This window comes from Brassica napus, chromosome C4, assembly GCF_020379485.1.
Source record: "Brassica napus cultivar Da-Ae chromosome C4, Da-Ae, whole genome shotgun sequence".
Taxonomy (NCBI): domain Eukaryota; kingdom Viridiplantae; phylum Streptophyta; class Magnoliopsida; order Brassicales; family Brassicaceae; genus Brassica; species Brassica napus.
Window position 1 is genome coordinate 25,062,996 of NC_063447.1, and position 6,397 is coordinate 25,069,392.

At 33.9% G+C, this 6,397-nt stretch overlaps 1 pseudogene; it reads right to left on the reverse strand.

Annotated features, from left to right (window-relative positions):
* Positions 1-2,283: 2,283 nt before the first annotated feature.
* On the reverse strand, positions 2,284-5,560 carry LOC106416840 (annotated as a pseudogene).
* Positions 5,561-6,397: the final 837 nt, after the last annotated feature.

Genomic DNA, 6,397 nt, shown 5'->3' on the forward strand with positions numbered 1-6,397 from the left:
GAAGATCTCCCGGGTTTTTCCGTGTTGGCAGGAGTAATTTCGTCGGGATTTTGTCCAGACGGTTTTCCCTGTGCGTTGCCGGACCGGTCCGAGGGAGTTGCGAAATCGATCTTCTTCCGCAAATTCTGGTTGTTCCACGCGAAAGAACGGGCCTGGTTCTTGCTGTTAGGGTTTCAACCTTTTTAGCGAGAGAACTCATGACCTTGTCTTGTTCTGCTAAATTCTTTTTGAAAGTCGAGAACATCTTCTTAACTTCTTCAAACGCTGCGGTGTTTGCGTTAGCGTTAACCGCAGTAACGTTCGTTGCTGGACTATTTTCAACGTTGTCAGCAGCGGCATTGCCGTCACGAGTTTGTCGGCTGTTGAGATCGTCGGTTGACATGTTTGATCGAGGTGTTGGTGGCTGAGAGTTAGATTGATCCTTACCCCCCCCCCCTCCTTCTAGCACCAAACTGTGGGAACCGAAATTCGCACTGTCGATTTCCGATAAAAATAGGAAAGCTAAGTAAACCTAACTTTCCCAGAGGTTGCAGGAATATTCCATTTTTCTTCGAACTTCGTAGTTATCTTTGGAAACTTCACATTTATCATCTGAACTTAACATTTATTTTCTCTTGCAAAATTAAAGATAGACCGTCATAACGATTGGGCTTGATTTTCTCGTATAGTGGAGGGAGCTTAAGGTGTTTAATTAAAGGTTGCCATTTTATACGATTAATTCGAACTTCATACGAGAAAACAAGTTCTTACGGTTCTTAAAGTTCCAACGGTGACTCTGATCGAGAGGAAACAAGAGCGAGTTCAATCCGATCTCGAAGGAGGAAGCTACGAGGGCGGGATGAAGACAGATCGGTTGATCCAACTCGCCAAGCGGGCGAGTTAGACTGCTCGTTTGGTCCAACTCGTTCGGTCCAACTCGACGAGCAGGCGAGTTGTACTGCTCGTTCGGTCCAACTCGCCGAGCGGGCGAATTGGATTGCTCATTCGATCTGACTCCAACTCGCCGAGCGGGCGAGTTGGACTCCTTGTTCGGTCCAACTCGCCCGCTTGGCGAGTTGGACTGCTCGTTCGGTCCAACTCGTCGAGCGGGCGAGTTGGACTGCTTGTTCAGTCTAACTCGTCGAGCTTGGCGAGTTGCAGTCCAACTCGCCGAGCGGGCAAGTTGGACTGCTTGTTCGTTCTAACTCGCCACCGGGGCGAGCCGGGTTGATTGAGCCTAATGCTCGTTTCGTTTTTTCGACGCTCATGATCAATTTGTTCGAGGATTCGAGTAACCGTTCTCGAGAGTTTATCGTATGAATCCTTTTCAGAATTCATACGAAACTCAATTTTGATTTTCCGGCTAATTTTTTTAACTATTATCTCTTTCTTTTTAAATAGAGACATTGTCGGGAAGTTTCAGTTATTGATTTCGTCGTAGCTAATTTTGACCCCAACATAGAGTTTAAGTCCCCAATCGATTCATGCTCCTCAATTTTTAGTTCTTGAAATCTGGCGAGCAGAATGTTTTTTCTGGAGCTTTGAACTTTGAGTACTTTGAGTATGTCCCGTGATTTTTTTTTTGTAGCGTCACACCCTTGAATTAGTTCAAGCCGTTTCCTTGCTATGCTGCAATGAATACCCGTTTGGGCTCTTTCTTTGTATTTATCAATCTTTGTTTCATCCTAAGTCCAGAGCTCCTCAAATTCTTCTATATTTTTGTCTTCCTCATCCTTGTTAACTGGTTGTTTCCACCCAGATCTACAACTTTCCATGCAAGTGGATCAATACCCTTGATTGTAGCCTTCATCCGTGCTTTCCAAAAACAACAGTTCCAGATTCCAAAATCACTTTTGAGTTTGACCCCATTTCTTGATAGCTCTCCATATGTTACGCATGATGTTCACAAGTTTAACTAAAACACAAGTGCATGCTCTGATACCAATTTAGAATGTGAGAATTATCTAGTAATACACAATAACACATGATTTTTATTTTCAAAAAATAGAATTAAATTAATCCTTTTAAATGAATTTACAAGTTTCAATTAAAACCTATTCTTCAATAAGATCAAGAGACACCTTGACTTGTTGCTCGAGTCTCTCTTATTTAAAGACTTGTACAAAACACTTTAACCATTCAAATCACATAAGAAAACTCACAAAACTCTCTTTCCTAAAGCTCTCTCAATGTGTTAAACACATATAATGCTCCCGACTACGGGGATGATTGGTTGGGACTGTAAATGCTCTGAACAGCCAAAATTTAGTCTACAGCTATATATGTCAACCAATCGAGCTTTGCTTTGCTTAAAAAACTCACAGCAAAAAAATCTCTGCAAAATTAAAATATGGCTGTATAGACCTTTATTTCCAAAGCAAAAAATTAGTGCTTTAGAAATTTACAGCAAGGAAAGCTACAGCAAATAAATCTACAGATTAAATTCTACAGCAAAAAATATAAAGCTACAGCACTTACCTCTTTATACTTAGACGCAACCCTTAAGTTAAAGATTTACAAAGGGCAATTCTCTCAAATAGATTTTTTTTAAGTTTTTGTCACAAAAATAGCTCTCAAGAAAGAAAATGACCAACATAGTTCTTTTTTGTTTTAAAATTTTTTATTTTTTAAAATTCGAAACCCTATCCCCAAATCCTCACCCCTTAACTCTAAACTCTAAGTCTAGATTAATTAACCCTATGAGGTGTATATTTACTCCTTTTGATAAAACAATTAAGTCTATTTTGGTCATTTTTATTTTTAAGGTCTATATTTGTGACAAAAACTTTTTTAAGTCTATCTTAGGGAATTTCTCATTTACAAATCTAAAATTTTTATTTTCTCTTCATCAAGAATTAAGTTACTCTATTTCTGTGAAAAAGTCAAACTTCTTCTTCTATTATGACTTTCCTCAAGATGCTCTAATGCAAATAATCTTTTTAATTAAACGCATTTTGATGAACACTTCATTCACCAATGTATACTCTTCTTTCATGAACTGCTTCAATTCTACTCTAATCATCCATTTTCAGCTATTACATAGAATTTCTTGATGTTTGGATCTGGATATGGATCATCCCCGGGTTGATATGTATTGCTGCCTCGTTTGACCCTCTGACATATTCTGTCATGCACACTTCTTACTCACGTTTAGGGGTCAACACTAAAAAACATAACCAACTACGCTGTGTTAAATGCTCAATTTCTCTTGACTGATGTTTTAAATATCCCTTGAGAATATAAAATAATTGGAAACATTAATAGTTTAATTTTTTTCACAAATTTCATCACCAACATAGTACAAATTCTTTACACTAACATACATTTTACTTTTAATATGAAACAACAATTTCTACAGTTTGTAAAGAAAATAACTGGCTTGTTATCTCTAATAATAAATGTCATTTAAAATTACATGTACCAAAACTAAGAATACAAAATATTACTTTATTTAGCTAAATTACTTATATTAATGATTTATATATTGACATTTACAGAAAAGTCACAAATTCAATTTCTTCAACTGTAAATAAAACCTTTCAAAATAAAATTTTGAAATTTACAAAATGTGTATTTACATACAAAACATTTTATATTGTAGTATACAAAATTTAAATCTGCACAAGGTGTGAAATTATCTCCTAGTATTATATTGCATCTACTAACACTGAAAGAAACCGACAAGGTCTTGATCTAGTGGTAAGTGGGCTCTGGGTGCCAAATAATCCAGATTCGAAGGCACCCCACTACACTTCACCTTGCAGCCACACAGATACTAGGTCATGTTTTAGGCTTTTTTTTAATACACGGAGTGAGATTTCATCTGTGGGCCGCAGTACCCATTTGAAGATAGTCTGGGCCTCTCCATGGGTCTGGGATACTCCCAAAGTTTAAAAAAAAATGGAAAGAAAACTGATAAATGAGTAACACTATTTCAAACACAATATGCATTTATTATAAATATTAGAGTTATTTAATAGAACAGGAGTTAATATATAATGTAAAGAACACACAAAGTTAAATGCAATAAATATTTTAGAATAATTTAAGAAGCCCACGGGAAACAGTAAGGTTGACCTCCATCACGTCTATCTCTACATGGTGCTGGTTCGTAAATGCTCCAAATACATTCACTGCAAATTCCAACTTTGCTTTTCGGATTATCGTCTCGATCAGCTCTAAAGATATCAAATGTTGCTGTATTATTAGGCCAATCAAAACAAGTGTATATATACCGTTGTTTTTCGAAGGTTAACACGAAATCTAAAATCAAAACTATCTCCAGGTCCAAGTGAAAATACTCCCTTATCTTCACCTTTGTTCCTACAGTGCAAAACTAATGTTGCACGCGTTACAAGTTTGTTGAAAATTATAACATGTTTAGCGGAGAAGGGCAACCATCCTGCAGATGCAAACAAAATCATTGCATGGAGGATTAGAAATGAGATTAGCATAAAAATGAAATTGTGGTTCCTTGAAGCCATTGTCTTCTTTTTTTCTTTCTTGTATATGATGAAATTATTTCTTTTGGGAGGTAGTAAACTTATATATGTAATACCATTTATAGTATCGCAGATACATAAATCTCATCTTTAACAAAAAGGTATATATTTATATATGTTGGCAACTATTCAGAATATGTTAGAGTAGATATATGTCAACCATTAATTACTTGAAAAACTATTGAAAGATTCAATGATACAAAGCATCGCTTCAAAATTTTCGACATTATTATAGTTAAATTGTTTTTAAATTCTTTTGTTAAATGTTCATGCCACAAAAGTTAGGCATTAATTATTTGTAGATTACAAGTTATAAAATAGATTTTTGTTTTATTTTTCCAAAAAAATATTTATATTAAATCGTGATTTATGAGATATAATTTTTTATTCTTGAGGAAAATAGATTTTCCCCAAATTTACTATTTTAAAAATCATTATAGATAAATTTTCATTTTTTTTTGTTTAACGTCTATGGTGATGATTGGTAAGTACTTTAAAAATGCTGTAGAATCTTTTGCAGCCAAAATATTTTCTAAAGCACAAATTTCTTCCAATCATGATTTAGAAAGATTTTTTAAACCTACATATTTTTCTTTCCTTTCTTTTATTTCTTGGCTTTAGAAAGCAAAATACCTAGATCACGTATGTCTTGCCTTTATAAAATTTAAAAATAAATAATTAAATCCCATCAAACTTACAACCAAAAATCTACAACAAAAATTTATACAGGTACAGCAAAATATTTTGCAACATTAATTGTACACCAAAATATATAAATCTACGGCTCTTTCCAATCAACCCATATATGCCACAAAAGTTATGCATTAATTATTTCCAGATTCAGGTTCTAAAGTCGATTTTAGTTTTTTTTTTTCCAAAAACTATTTTATATCAATCCATGATTTACGTCAAATAAATTTTTTACTTTTAGGGAAAATAGATTTCTCCAAATTCTACAACTTTTAATTTAGTATATTTTACGTATTTTTTCCCTAATACTAGCTACCATCCTGCAGATGTAAGCAACATCATTGAATGGAAGATTAGAAATGTGATTAGCATGAATATGAAAATTTGGTTCCTTGAAGCCACTGCTTTCGCTATTTTTTTTTCCTTTTTGAAGTATAAGATGAAATTATTTCTTTTGGGAGAAAGTACACTTATATATTATACTGTTTTATAGTATGCATATACATTTATCTAATTATTTAATCAAAATGTATGTTTATTTCATTTGGTAACGATTCAAAATATGCTAAGAGTAGATAGATATGTGTCAACCATTAATTACTTGAAAAACTAATGAAAGATTATATGACATAGAGTATCGCTTTAAATTATTTTGAAAATTATTATAGAGAAACTTTTGACAAATTTCTTTTGTTAAATGTCCATGCAACAAAATTTAGGCATTAACTGTTTGCAGAGTACAGAAAATCGACTTTTGCTTTTATTTTTCAAAAAATTATTTTTATATCAAACCATGTTTTTTTCTATTTTTAAGGAAAATAGATTGGGACGAGTTGATGAAGTAGCCTTTGATCCTTGCAAATCTCAGAGTCAAGAATATGTGTGCCTAAGGATTCTCTTTGATGTTTCTAAGCCCTTAAGGAAATTAATGGAATTCAATCTACCTAAAGGAGGTAAAGCTACAATGTATTTTGCTTAGGAAATGATTCATAAACGATTTTACGAATGTCAAAGATTGAACCATGAGAAATACTACTTTCCTATCTTGGTTAATGAGAGACAAGAAGCAGCTAATATTAGACAATAGTCAGTAAAGTTAGCTACAGTGACCAAGCCTCCTGCAATCTCAGAGAATGATCCATTATATTGTATCCTTAATGAGAAACATGTAGGTTTGAATCTGGCTACATGACGCCTAAAAATTTCTGCTGAAGTTCTTGAAGGAA